Below are 13,115 nucleotides of genomic sequence, written 5' to 3' on the forward strand. Positions count from 1 at the left end.
CTTGCACCTTCCAGACTAACAGACGTATTGGAGCATAAGCTTTCATGGGTGAATAAGGTGACTCAGGAATCTTTGTCACTTTTTACAGATCCAGACTGACACGGCTATCCCTCTGATACTACTAATCTATTTGAGTGCTTTGAAGGGGTCAACAAGCATGTGGACATAGGAGATCCAGTGGACATAGCGTACTTTGATTTCCAGAAAGCCTTTGACAAGGTCCCTCACCAAAGGCTCCTTCGTAAATTAAGTTGTCATGGGATAAGAGGGAAGATCCTTTCATGGATTGAGAACTGGTTAAAAGACAGGGAACAAAGGATAGGAATAAATGGTACATTTTCAGAATGGAGAGGGGTAACTAGTGGTATTCCCCAAGGGTCAGTCCTAGGACCAATCCTATTCAACTTATTCATAAATGATCCGGAGAAAGGGGTAAACAGTGAGGTGGCAAAGTTTGCAGATGATACTAAACTACTCAAGATAGTTAAGACCAAATCAGAGTGTGAAGAACTTCAAAAAGATCTCACAAAACTAAGTGATTGAGCAACAAAATGGCAAATGAAATTTAATATGGATAAATGTAAAGTAATGCACACTGAAAAAATAACCCCAACTATACATACAATATCATGGGGGCTAATTTAGCTACAACGAATCAGGAAAGAGATCTTGGTGTCATGTGGATAGTTCTCTGAAGACGTCCACGCAGTGTGCAGCAACAGTCAAAAAGCAAACTGGATGTTAGGAATCATTAAAAAAGGGATAGAGAATAAGACGGAGAATATCTTATTGCCCTTATATAAATCCATGGTACGCCCACATCTTGAATACTGCGTACAGATGTGGTTTCCTCATCTCAAAAAAGATATACTGGCATTAGAAAAAGTTCAGAAAAGGGCAACTAAAATGATTAGGGATTTGGAACAGGTCCAGGGCCGGTGCAACCATTTACGCGGACTAGGCGGTTGCCTAGGGCGCCGAGATTTGAGGGCACCAAAAAGCGCCCCCCCCAATTTTTTTTTAAATGGTTGAGCAGCCGCTGCTGCTGGGACAGAGAGGGAGTCTGAGCTGCCGGCAGCAGCCGGCAGTCCAGGGTGTCCCCTGGGTCAGGGCGTCACCGCGGCAGACGGCAGTCCAGGGTGTCCCCTGGGTCAGGGCGTCGCCGCGGCAGCCCAGTCCAGGGGGTCCCCTGGGTCAGGGCGTCGCCGCGGCAGCCCGCAATCCAGGGGGTCCCCTGGGTCAGGGCGTCGCCGCGGCAGCCCGCAATCCAGGGGGTCCCCTGGGTCAGGGCGTCGCCGCGGCAGCCCGCAATCCAGGGGGTCCCCTGGGTCAGGGCGTCGCCGCGGCAGCTGGCAGTCCAGGGTGTCCCCTGTGTCAGGGCGCCGCCGCGGCAGCCGGCAGCCCAGGGAGTCCCCTGGGTCAGGGCGTCGCCGCGGCAGCCGGCAGTCCAGGGTGTCCCCTGTGTCAGGGCGCCGCCGCGGCAGCCGGCAGCCCAGGGGGTCCCCTGGCCCAGGAAAACCCCGGGCTGCCAGCTGCCGTGGAGGCGCACTGACCCTGGGTCAGGGCGCCGCCACGGCAGCCGGCAGCCCAGGGTGTCCGGAGGGGGCGGCAGGCAGCTCCCGTGGAGCTGCCGCGGGCGGGCGGGCGGCTGCTCACGCGGCTCCAGTGGACCTCCCGCTGACACCACTGTGGCAGCTCCCCCGGAGCTGCGGGACCAGCGCACAGGGTGGCGAAATTGCCGTCCACCTAGGGCGCTCAAAACCCTAGCGCCGGTCCTGAACGGGTCCCATATGAGGAAAGATTAAAGAGGGTAGGACTTTTCAGCTTGGAAAAGAGGAGACTAAGGGGGGATATGATAGAGGTCTCCAAAACCATGAGTGATGTGGAGAAAGTGAATAAGGAAAAGTTATTTACTTGTTTCCATAACATAAGAACTAAGGGGCACCAAATGAAATTAATGGGCAGCAGGTTTAAAACAAATAAAAGGAAGTTCTTCTTCACACAGCGCACAGTCAACCTGCAGAACTCCTTGCCTGAGGAGGTTGTGAAGGCTGGGACTATAACAGGGTTTAAAAGAGAACTATATAAATTAATGGAGGTCAACTCCATCAATGGCTATTAGCCAGGACGGGTAAGGAATGGTGTCCCTAGCCTCTGTGTGTCAGAGCGTGGAGATGGACGGCAGGAGAGAGATCACTTGATCGTTACCTGTTAGGTTCACTCCCTCCGGGGCACCTGGCATTGGCCACTGTCAGCAGACAGGATACTGGGCTGGATGGATCTTTGGTCTGACCCTGTATGGCCATTCTGATGTTCTTATCTCTGTGCGAACATGAAGGGTTCTCCTAGGGCGAAGTGCTCAGGCTCTGTGCAGCCTGGACAATGCTCCCTTGCCCCTACGCTCCATGACACGATACTTCCTTCGGTTACAGGAGCACACACTAGATCTCCAATAGCTCAGCGCCTCAGATACGCACAGCGGGCACCCAGTACTAGAGCCTCGTCTCTTACTCTGTGTTGCTGTGATGGCCCAGTGCTATTTCTCCTGACTGAAGAACAGCCAAAGCTCAAGAGCTGTGGCACACCTGGAGCTCAGCCAGCTGCCTGAGGAGCCCTTCAGGCTATGCCATCTAAGGTACGAGCACAGCCCAGCAGAAGAGCCCTCCAGAGCCGCCCCAATGAGGCAGGGAGGAGGCAGCACGCAGTGACCTGAGAAGTGATTCAAAAGATACCTCTAATCACATGCTACAGTGAGAAAAGTGGGAGCACCTGGGGACAGAGGCTGAGTCTTCTGCCCAGTCCCTAGTGCACTGCTGGGGTTTCATCCCCGAGAATACCTCCAAAGAGCTGTGCAGCCCTGAAACCACATGTGCACATGCCCCCGGAAGGACCTGATAACACGTGCTAACACATGTGCATGCAAGCACATCTGTGCGCAGCTACTAGCTTGTGCAAAGAGAGTGCAAGAGCCTGAAAGGCTGGCCTGGAGGAGAGAGCACACAATCTGGCTGTGCCTGACAGCGCCTGCAGGGAAAAGCCAAGCACAGGCGTGAGGGCTTGCATGCAATAGAAAGCATGTGCAAAGAGACACGTGTGTGCTTGTGCCTGACAGCAAGTGAGTGCAAAGAGGAGTGCATGTGCACAGAACTGAAAGCATGTGCAAAGGAACCAGTGTGTGCACGCCTGCTGTCACGTGTCACTCCAAGCCCTGGGAAAGGCGGTAGACAGCAGCGTGGAAAGCTCCATGCATGCACAGGGTGATCCTGGTCCTAGGAAATGCTGAACAGAGTCTCATTCAGGCCGATGTAGAACACTGCTAAAACACACAAAAATCCTTTGACTAATGGGCGAGCGGGAAAGAGGCTCTATAATTACCAGTAACTGTTTGAGATGGTCGCTGCCCAGAGACGTGTACAGAGCAAAACCACTTGAAACGGGCCCCGGATGAAAGGCGAAGCCTGGGGGTGTTTCAAGCAGTCCCTCATGTAACGATCCCAGTCCTTCCAAAATAATTCTGCCATATTAAAAAAACCCCAAACCTCAGCTTAATCGGCCTGCACCACTGAGACTAGTGAGCCCTGGGAAGATGGGAAGGAAAGCAGAACCGGCTTCCAATTAGAGCCTCGTTAGAAAGAAAAGCTGGGGAGCTATTCCAGAACAGGGCACTGCGAAGCAGGCCAGGAGCAAGCCAAGCTGAGCTGTCTACTTCCAACAGCCAGGAAGGACATACAGCAGCACAGGGGGGATAAGCCAGTGCTCCCCCAGGCGCACAGCCCTGCCATGCCAATAGCTCCCCCAGGGTCACTGTTCCAGCTCAACAAGTCATTCTGTGGGGTGGAGAGAAAGTGGTGAGGAGAGGTAGCAGTCAGTCCCATACGGCTAGGAGGGAGGCAGGTAGGGATGATGCTACAGAGCCCAGGGGTTATGGCTCGAAAGGGACATTTCCAAATGGTGCTGAGGCATCAGGTCATGCTCCCCCTTCTCCTACATAATGGCAAGATTCAACCGGCACAGTCATCGTCTGTCTTGCTCCTGATCCATCTGCACCGTTGGGTTCACGAGCCACTGGCCAGCTCCCGCAGAGACAGTGGGGGTCAGGCCAAGCTGTTCTAGTAGCCATAGGCAGTTGGAGCCCAGCAACATGTGCAACCTATGTCTGTCCCGCTACCCCTCCCCACCCTGCCAGGGCTGCTGCATGCCTTTGACGGACCCATCCCATGTGTCTGTGCAGCGCCTGGCACCGAGATGAATGCTCCCGGAGCACAGAGAAATACAACCCCAGCGATCAGGGAGTTGGACTGAGTCCTGCGGAGCACCTACAGCTGGAGAGGAACCAAGCACATTGCAAACACACCCCCACCCCCAGACAGGCGAGACAACCCCACCCCCAACTCCACGTACACGCTCACATGCATCCTCCATACATCCACTCCCCACAGCCCCACACACGACCCTGGACCCCAGGAGCACAGAGCAGCCCGGATCCCCACACAGACGCCTGGCGCCCATGTGTGTTGAGTGCGTGCATGGCTCCCTGCCCCTGTACACATGCAATATGGTGAGGGGAAGGCCGGGGCCATGCACATGCACATGCACAATTCAGAGCCACAGCCTGGCATCACTGCAAACAGAACACTGGGCCCCAAGGGTTCAGCACACTGACCACTCCCCCTCTACTGCTGTAATAGGGAGAGAGGCTGAACTAGTGGTTACAGCTCAGCACTAGGTGGAAGACCTAGATTCTGCTCCCAGCTCTGCCAGTGACTCATTGGCTGACCCTTTTCCCATTCTGTGCCTCAGCTTCCCCCCATAGCTGCTGAAGGCTGAGAAGGCCAGTCAGCCCAGTCACAGCCCCACAGCGGCAGAGAAAGAACGACGGCAGTGTGAATTCCCAATAGTCATCACAAGAGACTTATGGCAGGGGCTCCTTTCTTTTGCATTCTCCTGCCACTGAAGCACTGAGTGAACAGCAGCAGCACACTCAGTGCACTGGCTGACCCTGTGCCAATGCAGCCTGGCACTAGGCAATGCCAGAGAGGCTAGGCGATGGGCTCAGTCACACCAGGCACTTGCCTCCTCAGCTCCCAGAGGGAAGGGGAACCCAAAGCCAAGCTAGCTGCAAACAAACCATCCCCTCTGCTTCTCCAGCGTGACCAACCGCTGAGCAGCACCGGCCAGGCTCCCCTGAGTCAGCCCCTGCACTCTTCCAAGGCTGGAGCCTCGTTGAGACCAGGGATACCAGGCACTCACATGGCAAACCTGACCCCTTCGCACCAGGCCAAGCACTGGGCTGCTCCCCCGGGTCCTTTCCCCAGGCACGGTCAGTTTCTCTGCCCTCGCAGCACCCTCACCCGGGAACACACTGCACTTTCACTCAGGCTTCACCAAGGGGGCAGGAAGGTAGCTGTGCCCCTGACTTCGCTGGAAAACCAGAGTAGACTCCCTCCTTCAGCCTCGCCTCTGGGCACTGATAATACAAGCCAGCCAACCATCTATCTGAGGGCATCCCACAGGGCCCGTCACCATGGTATCCAAGGGCTGCATCTTGCCTCTGGCTGTACAGGCCAGTGCCAGACGCTGCAGAGGAGGATTCACAACGGCCAGTGCAGCCCACAGATAGTATGTGCCCTGGGGATGCCCACATGGTACTGTGGGATGGGCCGGGTGCTCTCCTGGGAGAGGTGGCGAGGCTCCTGCAGTTGAGGGCACTGGCACTAGCCTGGGGGGTGTTGAACAGGGGACGTTCCAGCCCTGGACACAGCAACTAGCACAGCATTACCTCTTAACCACTAGAAGGGTGAGCAGGTAAAGTCATATGCTAGGAGCCTCTACAGAGGAGCTCCAGTCCACTGCCCAGAAAAGGGTGGTGAGGACCCAAGGCTGCTCTGAGAGCCCCCACCTGCCTGGCCTCACACCCCGGAGCCAGCACAGTTCCTCCAGCTTGTCCTCTACCTGTCAGGCCATCACCAGGCCCGGAGTGAGCAGCTGAGCTGGTTATGCTCAGCATGACCACCAGGGGGCAACCCAGCTCACAGCAGGCTCTGCCGCAGCATCTGCCTAGCAGCACCTGGGGTTGGTTTTGCTTATAAACGGGATTTTAAATGTCCCCAGTCCCATCCCTCCCCCTCCCACCCACCTGCCTCCATTTCAGGTACCAAGAGGGGCCAGGCCAAGCTCCTGGGGCTGGACAAGCGGGGCTGGGGAGCAGGATGGCCCAAGGATCCGCTGGTTTGCCTGCAGGCCTGAATGAAGGGTGGATGGCCACAGCCTGCGGGAGGCAGCCTCTCTCTCCCATCCCACAGCCTGGGGCCCATCCAACACAAAGTTAATTTGTAACCGTGGGTAACCACCAGTGCCGGGGCTGGGATGATTGATCTCCTACCCACCTGGGTCAGATTTATGAGCCACACATCCCAGGGCTGCTATAAAGGCCATGCCTGTGCGTTTCAGCCACCCCAGCTCCTCCATGTGGACATGCTTCTCCCCTACCCCATTTACAAGCCTTCTGCCATCATGGAAACCTGACAGCCCACGAAAGAACAGTAAACAGCCCAGCAAATCACACACACTGGAGTCTAATGTGGGACACGCCAGCCCGGGAAGCCACAAATGGCTCCTGCTTTCAGGACCTGTTCAAGAAAACAGAGTGGGATGTAACCTGGGCCACCGCAAGCTTTGACAGGGGTCAGGGAGGCGCCATTAATAGCCAGTCCAGGGAAGCCACTCGTATACTGGGCTTGGCTGAATATGGTGAGGGGCCAAATGCTGGCACTCCTGCCCCGCCGGGAACAGCCAGGTTAGGGGTCAGCTGGCCCATATCTTGCCCAGGGGGATTGGTGAGTTCCTGAGGGTCCGGGGACAAGCAAGTAGGGAACCTAGGTGCAGAACATCAGTTGAAGTGGCCCAGCTACTGGTCCGTACCCACACCCACCCCAGTGCTCGCCAGGCCCAAGGACGGACATTTGGACCCAGGCTGTGCTGGTGGAGTCTGACAGCCCCTCCCATGTGAGACCAGCATGCAGATGGCCTGGACAGGTGAAAGACGCTCACCCTAATCTCCATCCCTCGTGCTGTCACCACAGATCCCCGTGGCTCACCGAGGACTGAAGCAGAAGCAGCAGCGTGGGGCAGAAATGAGACTCATTCTCAAGGCGCTCAGGCTGGAAGAGGCAGAACAGCCCCTGCTCCGTGGTGGGTTCAGCAGAGCCTTGACCACCAGTGAGTGAGCTGATAATCCTGACCCAGCCACTCAGACAGCCGCTTGCCGCGCTCCAGGCCTGAGCCAGGGTGATGCTGCAGGATGCCTGGGGGACAGTGCTCTAATTCCTGTGCAAGATCAGCCAGAGCCCATGTCCCACGTCCTTCAGGGCACGAGAGAGAGTCTCTGCTCAGGCCTTCCCTCAATAGCACCACCGCAGGACGCCTGCCAGCAGCCACTAAGCACAACCTCCGTTCAGCAGAGCCTGAGCTGCATCAGACAGGAGCTGACACGCCTGGCACCCAGATGCCAGGGTGATGGGATGCAAATTAGATTCCTACTGACAGCTCAGCAGAACCAAGCAGCACCCTGGTCAGATGTCCTGGCATGTGAGGGCATTACCCTCACGACATGGTGCCCTTGCAAAGAGCATCGCAGCCTGGGCAGGCTCCGAGTTTGTACATCACCACGCCATAGGGCCGTACAGATAGATCACACTATGGACAGGCACATGCACTGCTGGGCCATCTCAGCAAGGCCTTGCCCAAGCATTGGCTGGCTGGCAGCCCTGGACCACTAGCACAGGGAAATGGCAGGGCTGTTGAGGTGACGAATACCAGTCCAGAGGCCACTTCAGCCTGGAGGTAGCGGGGCAGGAAGAGGTGCCAAAAGGGGCAACTGGGAGAAGCTGTCTAACCATGTCCATGGCCCACAGGATCCCAGTCCTGTCACTGTCACCTGATCACCCCACTCTCTGCCACACAGCGAGCTCCTTGGGGAAGGGCTGGCTCTTAAAGTATGTGAGCAATGCCCCGCAATGGGGCTGTGACCCTGGCCAGGGCCTCAGAGCCCATCCACAATCAAAGAGCCACCCAGGGGCGCAGCACAGCAAGAACTGCAGTGGGACTGGCATGGCCCGACTCCAGCAGCACCCCTCGGGCAGCAACAACCCCATTCCTCTACGGACAGGGCAGCTCAGCCAGTGTGCTGTCCCCAGGTGCTCTGCAGCATTGACAGCGGCAGCGCCTGCCAGGGAGAGAAGAGAGCCTTGTTCTGGGGCCAAGACTAAGCCGATTCAGTGCTGGTCTCCCCTGAGGCTTCTCTGGCTCTGGAATGGCTGTGTCTGTGAGCATATGGAAATGCTAATAAAACCTGTATCAAATGCTGTATGGATACATACATATATGTGGATCTGTGGCGAGAACTATGAAGTTAAGAGTACACAGGGAATTGGGGCAGGACGGCTTCCCCCCGAGCTGTAAACACACACAACAAGAGACCCAAGTGAAGCCACTAAAGCCAGCAGCAGCAGGGAGCTGTGGAGACAGCCAGGCACTGGGAGGGAGCAGGAGGGGTGGGGGGTAGACACAACTCCCCCAGCATGTGGCAAGTCAATGGCGGGAGATGGATGGGGCTCGGGGACAATGCACAGGCAGTAAGAGGATGGGAGCCAGCACCATGATAGGGACTGGGTGATGCAGAGAAGGGAGCATCCCCTCTACAGGATGGGGGAGCCCCTTGCCAGAACCCTGCCCTCAGCTCTGGGCCCCTCAATCCCAGGACCCTCCAGGTGCAAAGCAGGATGGAGCAGCCCTTGATACCCAGCTCAGGGGCGGGGAGGGGAGGAGGGGCAGCTAGGGTATCTACAAGCTGGAGGGAGCCCAGAGAAGTGCCATCAAAATGACGGGAGAAGAAGAGTGCTGGGTCTGTGCAGCTGGACAAATGAGTGGCTGTGAAGGGGCTGAGGACTGGCTGCACACACCTGGGACTGATGCTGATGGGGCCCAACAGGGGGACATGATCAGCAGCTTGCAGGTGGAATTTAGGCTAAATATTGGGGGAACATCCTGACACAGCTGTGACAAGAACGTGGATCTAAGAGTTGATGTCTGCCCGGCATGGCCATCACCTGAGAGCAGTGACCCCTGCCCAACCACCCCACTGGACAAAGTTCTGTCTGTTGGGCTGGGGGGCTCCCCCAGAGGTGGCTGTAAAGCTGAGGGGCACAGCCAGGTCCTGTAGATTCAGGCCGGCTGCCAGCTGAGCCACCTTAGGAAGGGTTTCTTCAGAACCAGAAAGGTTAGAGGGTTTTTTTAATTTAAAAGTTACATTCTTCAGAACTACTGAGGCTGGTGGCCACATGCTAGAGAACAGCAGAAATTATATTAAATCTCAGGAAAAACTTCCAAACTGGAAGAGCAGTCGGACAATGGCACAGACACCTCAGGAGGCTGTGGAAGCCCCTTCACTGAAGGTTTTCGAGAGGAGGCTGGAGCCGTCTATCGGGGATGGGTTAAACCCAACAAGTCCTGCATTGGCAGGGGTTAGACGAGATGACCCGTGCGGTCCCCTCTAGCCCTCTGGGTCTGTGGATCTATGATTCTGTGTGGTGCTCCTACATCTTACCCCCGCACCACTCAAACGCACAGCTCCACCCCCCACAAAGCAAACTGTAAATGCAACAGCTGATGATAGCTTCCTGCCCCCATCATATCACGGTTGCATTCTGCAGCTCACCCATTTAGTATGAATGGGCACTCTCCTCCCACACAGCTTGACTGCCAGGCAGCAGCCACCAACATGTTTACAGAGTTTTAGCAGCATCTGGCACCTGCTTCCTGAAGATGACAGTGTATTAATTATTACAAACAATGTTGATATTTTACTGCAAGAGGCGGAGTCAGAACTAAAATCACATTTGCAGTGTTGCCAACCCCAAATATTCAACAATGAGCCTGGCCCCAAAATCATTTCATTTTACAAAATAATCGTCATTGCGTTTTTTTCATTTGCCTCCTGGCTTTCAAGCTTTTCTCCTCAACTATTAGAGCTAGCAACTTACTGTCCTTTCAAGTGCAAGTGGAAAGTTTCCCACAAAGTCAGGCCTCAGCCATTGGGGCTTTACCAAAAACACCCAATATCAAAAGACTTGAGAAAAAATGAAAAGCTGCTCTTTCGTGTGAAGAGCTCCCTTGCCCTGTGCGCCTGACAGAACCCCAGAGAGTGAGCTGGGGAAGAGCTCTATAATCTCATTTTTCTGTCTCTACTGATGCTGTTTGCTTTCAGCAAAGAATGAAAAAGAACGATTACCCACCTTTTAGTAACTATTGTTCTTCGAGATGTGTTGTTCATGTCCATTCAAAGTAGGTGTGCGTACACCGCGTGCACGCCAGCCAGAAGATTTTCCCCTAGCAGCGCCCGTAGGGTCAGCCCTGGTGCCTTATAAAGGGGTCCACCGACCCTCCACCCCCTCAGTTCCTTCTTGCCGGCACTCCCACAGAGGGGCCAGAGGGTGGGTATTGGAATGGACATGAACAACACATCTCGAAGAACAACAGCTACTAAAAGGTGGGTAACTGTTTTTTCTTCTTCGAGTGGTTGTTCATGTCCATTCAAAGTAGGTGACTCACAAGCCTAACCTTAGGTGGTGGGGTCGGAGGTCACTGCCGACTGAAGGCGGCATTATCCCTAGCCTGGTGCATGATGGCATAGTGCGACGTGAACGTGTGGATGGAGGACCACGTGGCAGCTCTACAAATCTCCTGAGTCGGGATCTGAGCCAGGAACGTCGCGGAGGATGCCTGGGCCCTGGTAGAGTGGGCTGTAACCAGAGGAATAGGGGTTTTGGCTATACGATAGCACTCCTGTATGCAGGCCGCGATCCATGAAGAGATCCTCTGAGAGGAGACCGGGAGCCCCTTCATTCTATCTGCCACCACGATGAAGAGCTGGGTCGACTGTCTAAACGGCTTTGTCCGTTCAACATAAAAGGCTAGGGACCTGCTGACATCCAGGGAATGCAGCCTCTGCTCCTTACCGGAAGAGTGTGGCTTTGGATAAAACACCGTGGAAGATATCTTGTCCCATGTGGAATTGAGAGACGACCTTGGGAAGGAAAGCCGGGTGAGGTTAAGTTGGACCTTGTCCTTATAGAAGACAGTGTACAGGGGTTCAGATGTCAGTGCTCTGAGCTCTGATACCCTCCTTGCTGAGGTGATCGCTACAAGAAAAGCAAGCTTGTATGACAGGTACAGCGGAGAGCATGAAGCCAGAGGCTCGAAGGGAGGACCCGCGAGGGCAGAGAGGACCAGGTTCAGGTCCCAGGTAGGAGCTGGTTGATGGACATGCGGGAATAGCCTGTCCATGCCCTTAAGGAAACGACTAACCAGAGGGTTTGCGAACACTGAGGTGCCCCCTTCTCCTGGGTGGAAAGCCGAGATGGTCACTAAGTGAACTCGAACGGAGGAGAGGGAAAGACCCAACTGTCTCAGGTGGAGCAGACAGTCTAAGATAATGGGAATCGGGGCCCGCAACGGTTCCTGCCCTCGCTGACCGGACCAGATGGAGAAGCGTTTCCATTTGGCCAGGCAGGTGGCCCTGGTCGAGGGTTTTCTGCTACCGAGCAGCACTTGCCTGACCTGTTGGGAACATTGCATCTCCACCAGGGTCAACCATGGAGCAACCAGGCTGTGAGCTGGAGAGATTGCAAGTTCAGGTGGTGGAGGCTGCATGTTCTGGTCCGGCCCTGCATGTTTTGGTCCGGCAGCAGGGACAGCATCAGGGGCGCTCGGGTGGACATGTGCAGGAGCGACGTGTACCAATGTTGGCGCGGCCATGCCGGTGCTATCAGGATTACATGGGCGTGATCCCTGCGAATCTTGAGAATTACCCTGTGTATCAAGGGAAATGGAGGAAAGGTGTAGAGCAGCCCTTCGTTCCACGACAGAAGGAAGGTGTTCAACAGAGACCCCGGGCTGTGGCCCCGGAGGGAGCAAAACCGCCAATACTTCCTGTTTTCCTTTGAAGCAAACAGGTCTAACTGGGGATGACCCCAGAGCCGGAAGACTGAGCGCACTACGTCCCGACGAAGGGACCACCCAGAAAGAGCAACTGAGGGCGTCTGCCAGGCCGTTGTGTTCCCCCGGGAGGTAGAAAGCCGTCAGGTGGGTAGCATTCTGAACGTAAAAGTCCCACAGCGCGAGGGCTTCCCTGCACAGGGGAGAGGAGCGTGCACCCCTGTTTGTTGATATAGAAGACCACTGATGTGTTGTCCTTGAGGACTGAGACACATCTGCCGGCCAGGTGGGATTGGAAGGCAAGACAAGCCAGGAGAACAGCTCTCAGCTCCCTGACATTGATATGTAACTTGAGGTCCTCCTGCGACCACAAGCCCTGTGTCCTGAGATCCCCCAAGTGAGCTCCCCATCTCCGATCCGAGGCATCCATCACCAGGGAGAGGGAGGTTGAGGGGTGGCGAAGGGAACACCCAAGCACACCTTCTGTGGGTTGAGCCACCATTGTAGAGAGCTCAGCATCACCTGGGGAAGAGTCACCACTGAGTCCAGGGGATCCCTGGCCAGGCGGTAACCGTCACTAGCCAGGATTGTAGTGGGTGGAGCCGGAGTCTGGCATGGCTCACCACATAGGTGCACGCCGCCATGTGGCCCAACAGCTTGAGGGAGTTTCTTGCCGTGGTGGTCGGGGCGCGGTGCAGACTGAAAATTATCTCGGACATGGACCGGAACCTGGACTCCGAAAGATACGCTCTGGCGTGTGTTGAGTCCAGAACCGCCCCTATAAATTCTATCCTTTGGGTAGGAGACAGGGTGGACTTGGACTCGTTTAAGAGGACGCTGAGCTTGAGGAAGGTCCGCCTGATGAAAAGCACCTGAGCTGGAGAGGCCCTTTATAAACCAATCGTACAAACAGGGGAATACCTGGATACCCCGCTTGCGCAGAAAGGCCATCATGACTGCCACGCACTTCGTGAAGACCCTGGGTGCCGCCGATAGGCCAAACGGGAACACTGTGAACTGCAGGTGGGTGTCGGTCACGACAAACCCGAGGTACCGACAGTGTCGGGGGATTATGGCAATATGGAAATATGCGTCCTTTAAGTCAAAGGCGGCATACCAAT

At 55.6% G+C, this 13,115-nt stretch overlaps 1 protein-coding gene across 2 annotated transcripts in view; it reads right to left on the reverse strand.

Annotated features, from left to right (window-relative positions):
- The window catches only part of NHEJ1 (non-homologous end joining factor 1), a 149,359-nt gene that overhangs the window by 63,315 nt on the left and 72,929 nt on the right, over nucleotides 1-13,115 (reverse strand). The gene's annotated exons all lie outside the window — the stretch shown is intronic.

Source organism: Gopherus flavomarginatus, chromosome 10, assembly GCF_025201925.1.
Source record: "Gopherus flavomarginatus isolate rGopFla2 chromosome 10, rGopFla2.mat.asm, whole genome shotgun sequence".
Classification (NCBI taxonomy): domain Eukaryota; kingdom Metazoa; phylum Chordata; order Testudines; family Testudinidae; genus Gopherus; species Gopherus flavomarginatus.